Source organism: Planococcus citri, chromosome 4, assembly GCF_950023065.1.
Source record: "Planococcus citri chromosome 4, ihPlaCitr1.1, whole genome shotgun sequence".
NCBI lineage: Eukaryota > Metazoa > Arthropoda > Insecta > Hemiptera > Pseudococcidae > Planococcus > Planococcus citri.
Window position 1 is genome coordinate 37,965,453 of NC_088680.1, and position 20,032 is coordinate 37,985,484.

General features: G+C 31.3%; 1 long non-coding RNA gene across 1 annotated transcript in view; it reads left to right on the plus strand.

The window, feature by feature from the left end:
* LOC135845072 (uncharacterized) overlaps positions 1-6,769 on the plus strand; it is a 79,481-nt gene extending 72,712 nt beyond the window's left edge. The window contains exon 5 of the long non-coding RNA XR_010558697.1: positions 5,659-6,769. This is a non-coding gene — a long non-coding RNA (uncharacterized LOC135845072). The remainder of the gene's footprint in view (positions 1-5,658) is intronic.
* The last annotated feature ends 13,263 nt before the right edge of the window (positions 6,770-20,032 follow it).

The window sequence follows — 20,032 nt, forward strand, 5'->3', positions numbered from 1 at the left end:
TCAGTGTTGAGTTGGTGAAAGAAAATATCATGACATGTTGACTTCAAGTGGGATAAACATAAGTATTACCAAATAAAGTATAATTTCTCCCACTTTGTACTTTCCTTCTAAGGTCATACTGCTGGAAAATTTTCGCTGAAAGTTTGCAAATTATGATTTCATCATTGAACTGATGCATTACATGATTACCTGAAAAACATTACATATCTGGTCTCTGTTCTGCAAGTGTTTTTGGTACTTCATATTCATCGTCTTCATCTTCCTGCATAAATACAAACCGGTATTTGAAATAGGTATTTATGAAACCCAAACTTTGTCTAAAAGCTATCAACTTGCAATCAATTTTACATTTTTCCCCTCCCTGTATAGGTCAGGTTTCTTTTCTTCTGGTGTTTTTGAACCTTCATCTTCATTTTCCTATGCAAAATTGTTAAATGAGTGCATTTTTTGAATCAAAGTTAGTAGGTACCAACAAAAAGCGTTCGAAAATATTTTTATGAAGTAGCAGTTACAATTTTTTCCTCCCTGTGTGGGTCAGGTTTCTTTTCTTCTGGTTTTTTTGAACCTTCGTCTTCAGTTTTCTGAGCAAAATTGTTAAATGAGTGCATGTTTTGAATCATAAGTTTATATAAAAAGCTTTCTATGTATGTGTATACAAAATATTACTCTAAAATTACCGAAGTATTTGCCTTAGGCAGTGGCTTTGATGGTCGTGCTGGTTTGAATAGTGAATTCAGTATAAGATCCTTTACAGCTGTTAATCCATTCTGTGCATGAGAATGATTCATTTTGTGTGTAGGTACAACATGATTATTAATGGCTGGCTTACAATTGTGAATGAATGGTTTTAAGTCACCTGTATTGTCTTGAATACACTACATGATTTCTTCTTGTTTGTGGTCGAAATGTCCTGAAATATTTAGTGTAAGACTTATTTCAAAAGGTGGTAGTCGTTACCATAAATAGGTATTTTCAACATAATTTACTCGTTGTTCATATGCAGAAAGAGATGAAGATGTCTGGTATCTTGCAGTGGACAGTTGAGATGGGTTAGATTGTAGCGAATTAGTCTCGTGAGAACTTTGGCTGGGATGTTTTCCTGAGAAGTTACCGCTTAATTTTAGTAAAGATGGCGCTGTAGTTGTCTCCAAAATTGAACATGCAATCCAGATAAAAATGATTGCGTTCATTTTCACTTTCTGAAAAACACAATCTCGGATTTGCTGTTATTTTACACAAGGGTTTAACAAAATCACGATATAACGAGCGTTATGGAAAGATTTTCTGAATTTTTTGCAAAGGAATTTTTTCTCCCTTCCAACGAGTAGAATAGGTACTTGGTTTCAATCTTTCACATCTTATCCGAGTCACCCTGTATTACCTAATTCAAGTTTCAAAAATATACCTACTTATTCTTGTCGATTTAAGTGCATATCATTTGGTGTTACCTACTCACAAGAAAAAATTGGCGTGTAAGTACCTAGTTGTACTGTGAAAAATCCTGTCGTTTCTTCAACTGCAACGAACTATTGTGGTGTAGTCTTTTTTTTCGCATTTTCATCATTGAACGACCTTCGCTTCGCACAAACTGCTCACAAAAAAATTGGCAATTATGGTGAAAGTATGCTATTGTTATCCTATGCTATACATAAAACTTCACTGAGGGAAACGGTATCTGCTTCAGCACCTTAATGAGAACTAAAATACATGCATTGGTAATGGTGAACTCCGATGACATTCATTAACAGGTGTTCAGAGAATGAATTTTGTCCTCCTGAGAAGAGGAGGGTAGGCGATTCACCTAAAAATATGGCAGTAATTATCTGAAGAATATCTCAAAATAGATTTTTACAATTCTAGATGAGGTTTTTTTACCCTTGTTTCGCATGACCCATCAAGGCAAGATTCAAGTAGGGTTTTTTCAATTTGGAGTAATGATGTCAATACTTTATCAATATTTTTTTATGCCTATCGATAATTTGGAGCAGGCATCTATATTTTTCCGATACTAAATTTTCAGTGAATTGATTATCTAGAAACCAGCCGTATAGATTGAACAATGAACACATTTACAAAAAGGTTTTCCAACCGATACTTTTGAGCAACAAAGATGATTCGTTCGACGCTGATCAGCATTATGATGAGTTTTGAAAACTGAAAAAAAAATTCAGTGACTTTCTGGCATTATGCCAGACTTTTAAAAAACTGGGAGGAAAATCAACGGACTTTTAGAACTTGGAAAAAAATATTGCTGACTTTCTGACATTACTTAAGTATGTCAAATTTTGGAAAACTCGAGGAAAAAATCTTTGTGATTTTCTGATATTAGATATGCTCGAATTGGGAAAAAATCAATGGATTAAGTAGGTACTAAAAAAAAAATCAAATTTTCAATGTTGGTTTCCTGATATTTTGTCAGACTTTTTAATTCTAAACACTCACCAAATTTTGAGCCAAAAAAAAATCCATGATATTAAAACTTTCTTAAGAGGGGAGACTTTAATTACCTTCGAAAGTGGTTCTGGTTCAGCCTGCGAGTTTGGTTCTCCTAAGAGCTGTCGGAGGAATTCAGGTTACTCCGGATATTGGGTTTATCTTGTAACAATACAATATGTATTAATTAAGTACCTACGTACTACTTCGTTCTAAAGGAGCATACAAATATCTTTGAAAACCCAATGATTTTGACCCCTCCCAACCTCTTTTAATGACTTATGGCTTGGAGGGGAGAAATTGTTGCACAAAAGTTGTAGGAAATTTCCTGTTGAAAGTAAAAGTAATGAGCAATTTTCAACGTAAAATCAAATCTTGAGGAAATATCTGCAAAAAACCCTTGGAGGGGGCAGGAGGGGGTGGGAGTTCAGCCTTCCACAAAAATTAGCGTGGGAGGGAGGTAGGAGGGGGTAATTCTTAGGGATTAAGTATTCAGGAGGTCACCCTCAACAATTTTCTTCAATGAAAGCTTGCTTGGGCACATTTTTTTTGTGATTTTTAAACTAATTCGTCTACAAGAAGGTCTCATATAGTCATATTTGGCTGGAAAAAATTGGAGATGAAAATTTTTTGATTTTTTGGTCCTACAAACATGCTGCTTTTCGATTTTTAGATGCCTAAATTAATTTCTGTCCTTTCTGAAAACATTCGAAAATTCTGGAGAAAATAAAAATAACCCTGGAGGATCTCAAATACTCCGAAAAAGTGAAATTCAGAAGGGGAGGGGGAGAGGGGTTGTTTTTGACATGATGCAGCCATTTGTACTAATTTTGCTATTTTTAGCTACTCGAGTTGATTACTTTTAAATTTCGAAAATTCTGAAGAAAAAATCGCGCTGGAAGCTTCAAAATGGTCAAAAATAGTGAAAAGCTAGTTTACATTTTCTCTGGATAAAAAATTGGGTAAGTACCTACTTACATTGAAAAAAATTACTGATGGGCATGATAAATTTCGGATTTTTAAATTCGCCTAAAATCTTGGACAGCTGAAATTTTCTTTAAAAAAATCGTGACCGTAGGTTCCTCTGTAAGAACCCAACTTTGCGTGAAATCCGAACTGTACTCTTTCAGTAGTTTCAAATTCAAGGTCAGAGGAACGTCCTCAATATTAGAAACATGCACAATTCAAATTCTTGTTTCAATACTCAGTATCCACCAAGCAAAAAATTTTACTGCAATAACACCATTGTCTATTCAACGGCATCTTCTATTATACTTCTCATTTTACAATGACACATGATTGCATTCTATCAATACGTCGGGGTGAGATTAATCCACATTAACGTCGTGTCGTGAAATGAAAATAACTTGAAAAGTATCTTACAAGACGCAAGAGAGTGGACAAAGTACACAGAGGCTGTGCAATGTGGGAAGAGTAGGTACAGCTTAGAAATTAAAGTCATCTGTCAGGATGAGACGTTTAGAAAGATCAGAGACATCGGCGTCGGCGTCATCATCATCGTTGTGCTTTTACTTATTATTGACTCGACCCGACCCGATGCAAGGCGCCAAGAAAACAGGGGTTGAAGAGAGAATCATCGTTATGCCGAGATATCTCTACTATAATGGGACTAGCGAACGTGAAATAATACACCGTCGTATTTTTAATCAACGTTTGTATTTACAGTAATTTCTGCCCTTGTGCTTCTGAGCCACCTCTTCACTGTTTCTCTTTCTCTCGAGATATGATACCTTGCTTGATTTTCTCTCTTCGTCTGGAACGACTTGCCTAGGTAGGTACTGTATCATTTGGCATTCGTTGCTTGTAATTTGAATAGGATACAAGAGAGGGCTGAAATTTACCAACCGATCTGTCTAGAACTATTTCTGACAAGTTGACAGTGTTTGTAATAATATTGTAGCATTCGAAATTCTGAGGACGATTCGTTATACACTATAGGTGTTTCGCCGTCTGTACAGGTCGACAGTGAAAGGCTGAACGTGTTCTAATTAAACTTCCTTTCACATTTTCGTTATATTAGTTTCCGATGCGTTTGCTCGACTCTTCCTCTTCGTCATCAACCACCTTCGCACTATATTTTTTTATACGATATCCATTATAATTATTCGTTCGTCGTTGTCTTCGGCATTTCGTCAATATTTTTTTAGAGATGGATTTTGGTAGCGTTGTCGTCATCTTAAAAAATACACCTACGCCCACGGGGTTATTGCTGATTATCCCTTATGGCTTATGTATGTGAGATGTTTTTGTTCGTGGTCCAGTAACCGAAATATCAGTATCACGCGCGTATGGAACAGCAGAGGTGGAAAAACATCGGCATACTGCGATAATTTTCCCTAATGCATACGTCCCCGTTGCCCTCTCCCTCTTTTACAATGAGCTGAAACTTTTTCACCCTAGCATCAACAAGTGTTCGATTTTTTGTTTGCTTTTTTCTTTTTGGAAGTTGGAAGATCTTTTTCAAACGTCACTTACATATAATCCATACATGAAAGACGTTTTTATTTTTATTATTACACGTCGTCTGACGTCGACTATAGCTAGATTACTCTTGAGTGGAATACAGACTGCTAATAAATCTTCTTTCGGCTGAGAATACTGATGTTGATGAAATGTACCTATACATAGGTATGAGCTATATGCATGCCCCTATGTAGGCTGAATTTGGTAAATACGTAGTGAGTTGGGATGATTGATCGATGGTACTACGAGTGGTGCAATTGAGCTTTGTAACTGGTTGCATGGGCAAAGATTTCAATATCATTGATTTGATCCTTATGTTCAGTAGGAGATGCTGTCTAAGGAAAGGAGGGGATACTCAAACTGGCAGAAAAATTCCAAGTCCAAATAAAAAATACAAAAACAAACAAAAAAACAGATTAGCCCGAGCGTAGCGAAGGCAAAAGCGTTTGAAAATTCCTATTTTGATAAGTGAAAGAACAATGTTTTTATGGGAGGAGGTTAATTTTTTCGCTTAGAAATTTCAGAATATGAATAATTTTTTTTTAGAAATTTCGGTTCCGAAAAAGAAAAGCAAAAAAACTTGAACGAAGTGAGGGCAAAAGCTCTCAAAATTTCCTCACTCAAAATTTCCTATTTCAAAAAGTAGAAAAAAAAACATTTTTTTTCCATGTGAGAAGTTTATTTTTGGATTAAATTTTTTTTTTTTTTTTTAGTTTGAATAACTAATAGATACATTTTTAGGAAAGTTTGATTGCAAACAAGAAAAACCAACAGTTCTGAGCGAAGCGAGGGCTGAAGTTTTCGAAAATGTACCTATTATTATTCAAGTATAGGTAGTAGGTACGTAGTAAATGATTATTTTCTTGCAAGAAATTAATTTCTCAAATACATTCACATTTTTAAAAGTTAATAGGTACCTCTACCTACCTCTACCTACAACAAATATTTTTCAGGTGCAGTAATTCAGAAACAGAACAATAATTGTAGGTATTCAGTCCGAGCGAAGCAAAGGGAAACAATTTCAAAAATGACGATGCTCGAATTTGGAGACAATTTTCTTCATCACGAACATATGTTCAACGAATACAAATCAGTGAAGTAAATAATGTGATTTTATTTAAATAGTTCAAGTTTATTTACCAATATTTTGAAAAACAATTCCTAATTATGACACAATTAACTTGATTTTTTGTAAGAATTGAAGAACCAATTTCGACTTTATATCCTACATACTTCCATGTAAAGCTTAACTTCCAAGATTTGACTACTCCTCCAGGAATTTAAAAGTTGGTTTAGATAGGAACGTGTAACAATAACCTCAGAATCGTAATTTCAATCGTTTATCAGTACTTAGCGAAGAAGCCTCTGTTTCCAGAAGAAAATTATGATTTAATTCAAGTAGTTTTTGGGGGATTTTAATCCAACCACCACATACAAGATTCAATTGATTTTCTGGCTGTTTTCTTGTTAAGAAAGATATTAGGCAGACTTTTCTTTTCATGTCACACAATGTGACACATAATGCAAACATTAAATACTTAATGCAAAAGAAATATTTCCAAAACAATGAAAAAAATCATCATAAAATATAATTAATATGGAAGAACATGATGAAAACTCGAACATGGCACAAAAATACCATAAAAACAATCAATACTTAATCCAAAAGAAATACTTCCAAAACTATTTTAAAAAATCATAAAATATAAATAATATGCAAGAACACGATGAAAACTCGAACATGATACAATAATACCATAAAAAAATATATATATATAATCAATAAAATTATCCAAAATCACAGTCTCCTGAATGACACCTATGTAATAGACACGTTTGTAATCGCAAGTCAGTTTATATGCAATAAAACTTGAAAAAAAAAAAATGTCAGTTCACAAAATGCATTCACAAAAGATTATTGTACATAGGTAGCTTTTCTATTTATGGAGGAAGAAAAGAAAACCACAAATTTAAATATTAATTACCTATATTCAAAATAAGAAATTTAATTATCTATCTATTTAAATTAAGTATATTATCTTTAATTTAACTTCATTTTTTATAATAATAAATTGTTGCTGAACAAGCAAAAACAAAGAGAAACTTTGACCCCTGACATTGGCTGGGCAACTATTTGGATGTTGACCAAATTGTTTTCACCAAAAACGCATCAGCTGACGAATTCAACAACAAGTACTGTGTTCCACTAATGAGTGTGAAGCGCATCCCTCCTGATACATACCACTGCCAAAGTTTAAATACTACAAATATAAAAATTATTATTTCAAATTTAGAATAAAAATTAATTGAATATGAATATCCTCATGAACAGATCAATTATATTTTTATTATTAGTAAGTAAAACGAATGGTTGAACCAAGTCACCTTATAAACAAATCAATTATTATTTTTATCAATTTAATCTTTTTTTTTCTCAATTAAAAATTAATAAGTAAAATGAATGATTAAACTAAGTCACCTTATGAACAGATCAATTATATTTTTTATTAATTTACCTAACACTTTTTTCTCAATTAAAAGTTAGTAAGTAAGACAAATGGTTGAACCAAGTCACCTTATGAACAGATCAATTATATTTTTATTAATTTAATATTTTTTTTCTCAATTAAAAATTAGTAAGTAAAACGAATGGTTGAACCAAGTCAACATAAAAGACCTTCAAGAGAAATTTTTCATAGTATTTCTCAAAAGCGAGAACTAATAATAAATAAGAACAAAGGAGAATACACAATATTAAACCAATCAACAAATCAAGTAGGTACCTGAATTAAGATTAAAATCAGAATAGGTATTGAAAATGATGACACAATTTGCAAAATGTAAATAACTGCAATAGATTAGATAACAATATTCAACAGAACACTTATAATTCTACCCTTTTTTTCCTATAAACTAAACCCACAATAACAAAATTCAAATCTGGACAGAAAAATGACCAAAAATTAACAAAGTATGAGCATTTGATTAATTGAACATTCTAATCAAGATGATTTGGGACAGTGGTAAAGCTGGTTTGTTGATTTGAGCATTTTTTTAGATAGGATTTGATTTTGTTGATCATATTAGCTACTTTTGGATGTTCAGTTGCTGACTATGACTGAGTACTTGGCGGATGAGAAATTGAAAATCTCCTAGGTTGATGTGAAAGTTGTGGGTGATGTAGCCATATTCTTGCCAATGAGGACAAATTCCTAGCAGAAATTGATGGAAATCTTTGCATTATACGAACTACCCTGTGTAAAATATAAAAATGATTAAAATTGTATTCAAAATTTTCCAGCCAAATTGAGCATAAAAAAAATTATGTTATTTGGAATAAAAATATGAAAATAACATTTGGCTTTTTTGTACTTGATTTCAAATTATAATTCAACATTCAATGTATAATATAATTTAATCAACAATTAGTAACACATTTCTAGAAAAAAATTCCCAAGAATGCTACTTTATTTCAAATTACCTATTATATTTTCTTCTCAAAACACCTTTTTCAGTGATTAATCATCCCATTGATAATCAAGATCATGAATGATACCAGCAATAGAGAGCACAAATTGCAGAACAGCTCTTTGAAATATTTTGGTTGAATTATTTTCAAGCAATACCTGTGTAGAACAAAATAGCAAACTAGATTAAATTTCAATAACAATCAAATATCAAATAAATTCACACACACAAAAGTAAAAAATCTCACCTAGAAAATGAAGATCTGTACTACAAGCATTGTACATCCCACAAGAGCAGCAAACTATATTCTACAATCTCCACAACATATTTTCTTTGTTGGTAATATTGATTGATATTCCAATCCAGTATAATGGTAAGTGTAATAAATTTCACCATGTTTACCAAGCAGAATAATTCTCACTATGAAAAACACAATAATAAGATTTACAAAACTGGCTATCAAGTGCCAAATTATGTGTGCTCTAATGCATTGATTATGCTTTGTAAAGTCTCAAAACTTATGGAAGCAAGGTGAGATTGGAAAAATAATGATTATAATATAAGTTCTGGATTCAATTTTCAAAATAAATTCACTAAGTAATTCACAATTTTTTGCAATTGAAAATTTCATAAATTTAAAACTGTGACCAAGTTTTCCTATTTTTGGTTAGACATGTGATTTGTATGTCGAAAAAGAAGCTTGGAGAATCATTTGCATCTCCTACATATCTACCATTTACTCTAACAAGGATGGCTTCCAAACATGAAGAAAAATTCAAAGTGGATGAACCTAGACTGAAAAAAAAACTGTGCAAGAATATTCCGCCAGTCAAAATTTGGTGATAAAGCAAAAGTTGATTTCTTTTAATCCTCTCCTCTGGAGACATTTTTGAAACTACGGAGACATACAGTACTATGTAGGTACTAATGACTAACAATAGAAATACATACAAACATTAGAGTAAAGGCACAATCAATGCATTTTTTTTTCAATCATTTGCACTTCCAAAAATTACACTACAAACACACATTATTTTGTTTATTAACTCACCTTACATCTACCAGAAATGAGGATAGATCCATCAAACATAAGTTTTGACAGCTTCTGCCATAGTTATCATAAACTTCCAAATTCATAATAGGAATATAGTGCCATCCAAAAGGAACGAGAAGAATATCAAAAAAACTATCCACCAAGTACCAATGTATAATGAATTTACTGAAAACACAATAAATTATTAATTCATTATTATTACATACATATTATTTGAAACATGAGGTCAAACAGAAACACTAGTCTAGAATTCATACAGCAAAAAGTACTTGTTCATTGGGATGTTTGGGGGACAAAAAAATGATTTGGCAACTTGTGCGCATCAATTCATCATTTTGTATGAAAATGTAGAAATAAATTCTCTGTTCACACACAGGGTGGGGTGACGTTAAACAGAAGTTTCAAATTAAATTATTTGAATTCTGTTTTCTTGGATTATGGGTGAAAAATTGTCCTTTTGATAGTATAGCTAAAACAGAAAAGGGAAAGGGAGTAGCTCAGGATAGGGAATGCCTGAAAAAAACTGTCATTTTCTGGTTCACTAAGAAATTTTGAACAACTTTGGGTTAAATCACTAGTTTTGAGAAAAAAATTGTCAAGGCAGGTTTTGTGTTTTGAGAAGAGTTTTAAATGGGAAGGGGTATGACATAGAAACAATCCAGCATAAAATTCATTAACCCACAGTGATTGGTCATAAAGCTGAAATTGCATGCAGATTCTTTCATTACTGCACTAATTTTTGATTCAGGCAATATTTGAGAAAATCTTCAACTAAAATTGAAAAAAAAGGGGAATAGCCAGGACTTAAAGTAAGACCAGTAGGCCAATTTTTAGCATGCCTTCTCAGAATTCCCTATGGAACCTCAATCCTCTCAGACTAAGTTGCAATGCATCAGAATATGAGATAAAAAACACAAACTCAAAATTTGTGACTAAAATGGTCAAAAATTTGAACTATGCCAGTTCATAGAAAATTTAGCAGTTTCTACATCAGGGGACAGTTAGCTTTACAAGCACTGTAAAATTTGTAGTCTCCTTTCCAGACAGGAAATACTTCTTTGAGACCACCCCACCACACCTAAGAGTATAAGCAGACTTGATTTTTATTCATTTGTTTCACTCTATACCCTGAATTGGTATAGTTTTATGGCTATTTTTTTGTCCCATCAGATGTTTGATGAACTCAATTTGTAAAGCATGGCTATTTTTTTGTCTCATTAGATGTTTGATAAACTCAATTTCTAAAGTACTTCTTGCTATTTAGATTCTGGACTACACCTTACCTAGGATTGAAGTTCTGGATCAATGTTTCCACTTCATGGCCCAAATGCACTCAGATGTAGACTTGCTTTTGTGAGATTTACGTACATTGTTACAATAGGAATTATATATTGAAAAATGATATCAAATTCTTATCTAAGGTATCAAAATAGCATTAAATTTTAAAACACCAAATAAGATTAACTACATTTGACTGCATGTTACATTAAAGTAAAATTTAAAACTTCATGTACTGTATTGTGTGATACATTGATTACAGAAAACTTTTAAGATTGAATTATTAGAATTATGAATAGATTACCTTAATATTATTAAGTAAGTATACGCAACTACTTTATTAAGTTGCACTGTACTTTTGTATGTACATATCTCGCATGTAATTGCATTTTATTGCATTTTATTACAGTACACATGTATCATCCCCTTTACAGCTCTTGTTACAATATAAAAATAACTATGACTAACTATACCTAACTATAAAATTTATGTTATCCTGTCAATCTCTCAAATAACAACTGTTTTCCTACAATTTCCAATATTATATATTTCCATTTTTTCCCTTTTAATAGAATTAATAATTCTGTTTTATAGGCAATAAAACACTGTCCATGGTATAATTTTGATCTAGCGTTTTACTTTCTCTTCTGCGCTTTCTTCTCTCTTTTCACCTTCATCTTTTTCTTCTCCCTTTTCCCCTTTAGATGCATTTTTTCCTTACAAATAACTGTTGGGGAGAGAGAGAATAGCTGTCCATAATAGAGGAGTGCAGGGATCTTCACCCAAGTTTAATAAGAGAATTTTTCCAATCACAGTTCTTCAGATGAATTTGAGAACACAGTTGGTCAAGTAAAGCTCATCAAGTAACATAGTTATACAGTTGCTAACCTAACATCTCTCTTCCAATAATTTTTACAAGTTCCAATTTTTTCTAACATTTTTATTCTGTATTTTTTCTTTGAATATTTATAAATTCAGAATTTCATTTCATGTTAATAATTTTTTACATAAGTAAATATTAATAATTCAACTTTAAATTTTGTGTACTTGACTTTATGTAATTTTTAAATTGAGAAATCCAATTGTGAATGGACTCAAGTTTTTTTTTATATCATAATTGTTATATCACGAATGCTAAGTAAATACATGATAATATAATCCAAGGTAAATTTTTCATAATTGTATGAGAATAATTGTAATAAAGAGCTTTTAATTATTATTGATTTAATCAAGAACATAACAGTGGAAATTTTTTTTGAATTTTATTTGTTGAAATTTTAATCAATTTGTTTTGTTTTCTTATAAAATAAATTTTTTTGAGAGATTTAGAACATGTTTCCAGTTGAATAAATTTTATTTTGGAAATTTTCAAGTTTTATTTATTGAAATTTCCTGGAAACCACTATTCAAATTATTTTTGTTAATGAAATTTTTCCAATTTTCAGTTTTGAAATATCTTATTTGTTCCCTTGAATTCCATTGGTTGAAAAGACATTTTACCATATTGGTTTCCAAATTTTGAATTTTTCCAATTTCTGCTTCTTTAGGAATTTTCAAAATTTATCAAACCTAAAATTAAAATGAAATAGAAAAATAGAAAAAGAATTTGTAGATTTAATTACATTAATTGCGTGGAATATTATGCATGATATTGTGTCTTTTTGCTTGTACTGTCCTCGGAGAATTCTTGTGTGCTGTATTTATTTTTCCTCGTTTTTTCTTCAAATTTTTCAATTTCAATTTGCCAACTTCAAATTTAAAAATGGCAAATAATAACAACTAAGATGAAAACCTTTATGAAGACCTGAATGAAAATTATGAAAATATGGAAAGCAATAGTGAGATTCAGTGTCACAAAGTACCTTGTGAATGGCTTGAAGACTCAACAAAATCCCAAAGATCGTCAGCAAAATCACAGAATTCCTCACCAAAATAACAAAATTCCTTATCGACCTCCTCAATGCAAATCAATTTGTGATAATGATTCTGATTTTTTTTATGAAGACTTTGACAGTGATTTGGATTTCAATATTGATGGTTCAAGTTTAGGAGATAGGAGAAGGGGTCCAAGATACCCTCTTACTTACCTCCACTCATCAATTACTTCTACTTTCAGGGCCGAATTCATAGACGTTACTTAAGTGGCACTTGGCTAAGTGGTGAATTTTGATTCAATTTTTCTCACGAACGAATAAAAATTTTATATTTTTAAAATGATAAATCAACACTTCGGAGTCCAATCTCTCAATTTATTAAAAAACAAAATTTCAGAAATTCAATCAGGCCTGGAAAAATTGCTTCAAAATTCACCACGTAGCCAAGTGATCCCTAAGTAACATCTATGAATACGGCCCTCAGTGGTGACTGAAGTACATCAAGTGACTTCATTTCTGACTGTCACAACCCATTGAAGCTTGCTTATCCAGATCAATGTCATGCTTTACTTCTCACAGTTCTCACAAAAATTAAATCTCTTGCTAAATAAAATTTGACTCCATATGCTTTTTGAACATAGTATGATCTTAAGGAAAAATTGAAATTGTTGAATGCAAATAAAAAGCATGAAACTGAAACAAGTGGTGAACTACTCAATACTCATGCAATATTATAATCAGATTGAAAAGTGCGTCACACAATTAATTAACAATACAGTACAAAATACCACTGACAAGCCGCTAATTCCAGGAAAAATTGCATTCATAAAAGGAATCAGCCTAAATCGTTTTGTACATCATTTCAATTACCCAAATATCTAAATATCTTCAAGGAAGAACTTTTACTACTTCAAACAAAGCATTTAATTTGGGATTACCAGAGGAAAAGCTTTAGGGATTCATAAAAGTTTTAACAATACAAATACTCGAAAAACCTGTAAAAATTGTGGGAGAAGAGGTCACTCTAGTTGGGAATGTCATAATAAAATGAATAATTCCAATTACAGCAGCAATAAAAAAATATCGTTCACTCTGCTAGTTAAATACGCAAGACACCAAATTCTGTTTTAAAAAGTTTCTAATACAGATGGGGAAATTTAACAAAAGTTGCAAATATTGTTAGGCTAGCCGACATAATTTGTCAGATTGCAGAAAATTGAAATTTTGAAATGAAAAAAAATTAGACCTATGAAAATATTGTCATTTCTGTAAACCTAATACACATAATGAAACTGATTGTCCTTGTAATAAATTAAATATAAGCAGAAATAATTCAAATAATGCTGATAGGAACAATAATCAAAATAATCACAGTTCTTTAAACTTTGTCAGCACCCTTCCTTAAGATACTAAGGAGGGAGCAGCCAATGAACTCAATCTTTCAGTATCAGACTAATAAGAATCTTTCTCTCGTGAAACTAATAATGTAGGTCATTTACACCTCGAATCATCCGTATGTAGGAATAGGTTTCTCAAATTATTACTCTACAATGGCACTCAAATATGTGTGATGAAACAAAGCAGTCTCAACCCTTATATAAAAATCACCCCCAACCAAAACAGACATTTATTAGAAGGGCCCTCACCAAATGAATCCATTCAAACATTGGGTTCAGTAAAGATACCAATCAAAATAGGTAACAATGTTCACTTTTTAGGTTTTCAAGGTGTAGGGGAAAATACAAACATACCCTTAGATGGTATTGCAGGCAATGATTTACTCATTCAGCAACAAGCTACCATTGAATATGAAAATAATATTCTTAAACTAACTAAAAGCAACATTACCTTATAATTTCATGTTGGTGATGAAACACCTGCCCTCATACCTTTTGAACTGGACTATTCTTCCAATTTTACAACCAAAATGAATTCCCAATTTTTATAAGTCAATTTTAATGTTGATAATCACATATCATAAAAAGAAAACCAAAAACTGAATACATTTAAGATCTCATCAGAGAACATCCAAAGTTAATGATGAATAAAAAAATGTATCTTCTTTTCAATTTTTTATCAGGATTTTTTGAGCAGTATCAGTAGGTATCCATAGCAAATGCAGCAATAATAATTATTATTTGTAATTATAGTCTGTAAATAATTAATTTTAGATGAATAAAAAAATGTATCTTCTTTTCAATTTTTTATCAGGATTTTTTGAGTAGTATCAGTATCTGTAGCAAACGTAGCAATAATAATAATTATTTGTAATTATAGTCTGTAAATAATTAATTTTAGATGTATGAATTAAAAGAAATCTTGAAAAGTTTTGTCAAATCTGTTAACACAATGAAAAGTACGTGTGATGCACTCAAAGAGGAGCAAGCTAGACTACTCACCGAAATTGAGAGACAAATATTGTTTCTGAGAGCTGCACAACCTATGGCAGTTTTAAATATGCAGACACCTGTATTGCCAACAGCGCTGCCAAATTACTAAGATGTAATTCAAAACAACCATTCCAATGGGACAGGAAGTCCAACACCAACAGTCATAGTAAACCATAGAGCGACATCTCCAGCAAGTTCAGTATTGTCGGTGTCCATGCAGGGATACCCAGGAAGTCCTATAAATATCTAGGATATCTTTGATGAACTAGGCTTGATGGTACCAACAAGCATTACACTGCATACACCACAACCTAGCCCATCCATAATCCAATACCCAGCCAGAGGGAGCTGTGACTTTATTCCTGATAGAATATGCGATAATCCGCACTGTCTAGGTGGCGAGGACTGCATGGAAGAGTTGGAATAAATAGTATTAATTTAAAAAATATTATGTATTTTTTAATTATAGTCTAGTCATTCATAAACTTTTCAATTCTAGTCTCTTGTAGTTATTATCTAGTATTTTATATTTCATTATGTATACATTTTTATTCTATTATTAAATCAAATTGCTGAAGACAATAACTAGTTTTAGGACAAATTTTTACTCATTATTATTATCTATATCTAGTCATAATTATTTTTACTTTTTTTTTCTTCTCAAATTTTTACAAATTTTTAAGAAAATTTTGCAAATTTTTGCATAAATTTTTATTAAGTATATTTTGGAATTTTTTCATTTTTTTCAAAAAAATTGTTATTGACATAAAATTTGTTTCCAGTGGAGGGGGGGTGTTAAGTTGCCAGCAACTCTTGCATTTTAGTGCATTTTTACAATGGTACAAATGTGTCATCCCCTTCATGACTCTCGTTTCCAATATAAATATAGATATGACAACCATATCTCTATCACCCTGTCAATCTTCCTAATAACTACTGTTTTTCCTATATGTTTACATTTTTTCCTTTCAAGTTAAATCAAGTCTATTTTAAAATACTACAGTACAGTTTTGATTCAACCTTTTCCTCTCTCTTCTGCCTTTTTCTTCTCTCCTTTCACCTTTGTCTTTTTCTTCTCTCTTTACCCTTTGGATGCATTTTTCTACAAATTATGTTTGGGGAAAGAGGAAAGTATTGTCGCTGTCTATACTTGAAGAGTGAAGAGAGCCTTCACTCAAAGATAACTATAGAAATTTTTCCAATGACAGTTCTCATATAGATTTTGACCATATAGTTGGTAAAGGAAAGCTCTCTGAGCAAGTTCTCTGTAAATACAGTTGTATATGGTAGTGGTAAAACTTGACATCTCTTCCTTCCTAATTTTTCTCTTAATTCTAATAATTTTTGACAAGTGTGAATTCTTTTATTATATTATTCTTGGTATTAATTGTTAATTTCTCGAATTATTAATTCATATAATTTTCATATTATTTCACGAATTTCATATTTAAATTTATGTAAGTAATTTTCTCTGAATTTTTTATTTGGTGTTGTTTCGCAAATTTTGTATTTCAATATATGTAAATTTCTGTGAATCGATTTAATTTTTATTTACTTAATTATTTATATTGCAAGTGCAATTAATCAAAGATATTTTACCTAAGGTAAATTTTCATAATTGTAGAATAATAATTATAATAAAGAGCTTCACAAACTTGACCAATTTATTTGAGAACATAACAGCTCCCTCATCAGAATCAAAACATAAACATGTTCCCAATATTTTATCACATAACAAATTTCCAAAAGTTCTCATAAAGAAACTGCCTGAAAACTGCAGATTATGGTTTTCTTCAATTTATCAACAGGAAGTTTGAGAGTGGCTAATTCCAATCTGCTGAATCTTTGATTCCAGTATTACTTTCCAATTTAACTAGCTACCAATTTAAAAATCTATAATAATATGAGTCCTGTTTTAATATTTTATGCATGTATGTGTTGTAGTTTTTTATTGAAAATTACATGATTAAGTTTTATTCAATTTCACTAAATTTTAATTTATTCTGAAAGAAGGAACTAGACAAGACCAACATTTTTTTAAATGTATTATACCTACAATCAACTCTATTGTTATTCATATGTATAAATTTCAATTTCATCACTACATGTACAGATAAACCAAAATTTAATAACAATTTGATGAAAGTAATCCTCATTTGAATTAATTTTATTTTTATTTATTAAAATTTGCTTCCTGAAAATTAAAAATTAAATACCTACCTAGTTTAATTGCTTAAAAGCCTAGTAGGAAAAACTAAAACAATAGTGTTAATAATACAACATTTGCTAACTCATTAGGAACATAATATAAAGAACAAGCTTGAAACCCAAACTGTTTCTTAATCTGATTGTTAATTTCAATGCATTCAGCAATCACACCTAATCTAGCTAAAAATAAGAAAAAAACTTCAATACTTTCATCACTCAAGTATGGATCCTGAATTTCTTCAGGACATTTTGAACACAGATCACATAATTTATAAATATCACCACAGTTGAAATGTTTTTTAATTTTTATAGCAACTTTTTCAGACAGAAGTCTTTGCAGAATAGACCTTACAGTTGAGTTCTGTAACACAACAGAACCACACATTATACCAAATAATCTGGAAAAATAGGATTCATAATCTTGTTCTAAAACTGACCATGGAAAATAGATACACTTCTTCATACTTGTATTAGTACAATAGAATGATAAATCCCCAGTAACATTTCCACCAGGAACCATTAATTGCTCTAATGTATCAGATGACTTGATATCTTCTAAGATAACACCATAATAGGTTGTAAATTTATTATAATTTGGAAAACAGTACTCTGCTATGCCCTCAATCTTGAGCAAATTTGTCTCTCCAGTCAGCAGCACAAAATTAATATTAGAATCACCTTGTAAACCAACATACATAGTTTGCAAAAACTCCACAACTGGTTCTGTTGGGCCATCAATACTCATTTGACTAATGATTAAATCATCATAATGATCAATCAACACAATAACCTTTTCATTGAAATGCTTTCTAAATAATTTACATATCCTCTTAATAGCAAATCTCAGCTGAGACTCAGTTATTTTACAACATGATAGTTTATGAAATTCTTTTCTCTCTTTAAGATCCAAGTTAGCACTCTGCCTTATACAAGAAAATTCAGCCAAGGCAGATTGTAATACGGACTGAAAAAGCAAAAACAAGGAGGCTTTATCAGTGTTGACTTTAACCTTGTGAAAGTTTAGATGCAGAACAGGGTATCTAGATAAATGTTTGTCTAGTAACTCTACATGTTTACCAATTTTCATTGATTTAAATACTTCATGCTTCCATAATCGTATAAGATTATTATTTGGTGCTCTCAAATTGGCATCATTTATTCTGAAGAAACATTTAAGCATAAGAGTGTTGGTTTTCTTGAAAAAGCCAGGAGGTGCTGAGATCAGTATCACATGTTCTGGAGAATCTAGCAATGTTTTGATCAGCAGTGATTCATCTATGTACTTACTGCTGTCAACAATTTTCCAAAAATCTTTGTCTAGCAGTTTAATGTTGTCATTTGAGCAAGACATTTCAATTAAACATGGACAAATGGTACATTCATCTGAAATGAGAAATCACACCTGTGATTAGTATAATGCAGGTCTTACTTATATGCATATCTAAGAATGTATCAGCTATATAGTGAACCAGAAAGGAAACAAATTAGAAGAATACATTGGATGAAATAATGAGAACAAATTTTCCTGCATGTACCACTCATCAGTTATAATTTCATGGTGCAATAATTTTCTTCATTATGACTAGGAAATGAAACTTCAAACTACATATGTACCTACTTATGAAAGTCATTTTTTTATTGGGTACCAGGAAATGAAAATCAAAACTACTCCTGACAGTAATTTTCTCAATCATCCCATGTTCTCATGTAGGTACGTTATGTTTCAGTTTCCTGGAGTTTTGAAATTCTATGTCCCAGTGTTAATAAAGAAAACAAACAATAATGATGATCACTAGGCAAATGAACTTGTTCAAAAATAAATTGAAAAATTAAATAGAAATCTGGGGAGGTATTAGTGCATTAGGTAAATTGAATCATGGCAAAGATAACTTGGAAAAAATTTATCTGAAAATTTTCTACAAAAAATAATTCTCTATTTCAAATGCTATCATTAATCATAAATTCTACAGGGAATACGACTTAATAACATCAATAATCACAGAGTTTTTATTATAACGAGCCAGCTGGATCCCAAAGGTTGTAATAATTTGTTTCCTACGCTCCTCCGGGGCATAATTCAGCATAGCCAACAAGAGATCTAGATTACGTTGCTGCAAAGAATATGGTGTACAGTAAAACTTGATTATCTCTTCCATTTTATCAAACAACACATAATTCTTAAGGTGATCTGCGGCAGAATTCCACATATCTATCAGTAAAGACATTTTATCATCTTGCAAATACATTGTTTCAATTGACAACATTCTCATCAATTCAGCAAATTGCTCTTTAGTAATTGTTTGTTTGATTTGATTCCAAATCACATAAGCCAGCTCATATTCCAATAACTCATTCCAAAAATTCACCATTATTTTTACTGGAATCGTTGATAAAATCTCAGATCGTTGATGGCTGTTCAATTTATACCATAAACGTTTCAGATGGATGAGAATTTCTCCATCAGATAGGATAAGTTTTTGTGCCAATAGTACTTGGTTGTCTACATCTAAACGATCCCAAAAATACTCAGCACTCGCCCAAGTAACCCAAACTGCATTTTGGTTCAGCATAAATTCATCCAAAGAAACAGAACCCTCCACAGGTATTTTATGCAGTTCGTTTCTCTTGTAACAAATCCAGTAGTATAACAGACAACAGGTGGTAAAATCCACTGAATCGATAAAATTTCTCGATAACTCCGACAAAAATGTACCATCAATTTCATTCTTCAAACAATACTTGCACATGATTCCAAATTTATGATCTATGCTGAAATTACTGTTCAAGCATAAGTTTTGAGCAGTCTTTTTATCATCTATTTGGCCATTTGGTTTCCAAATACA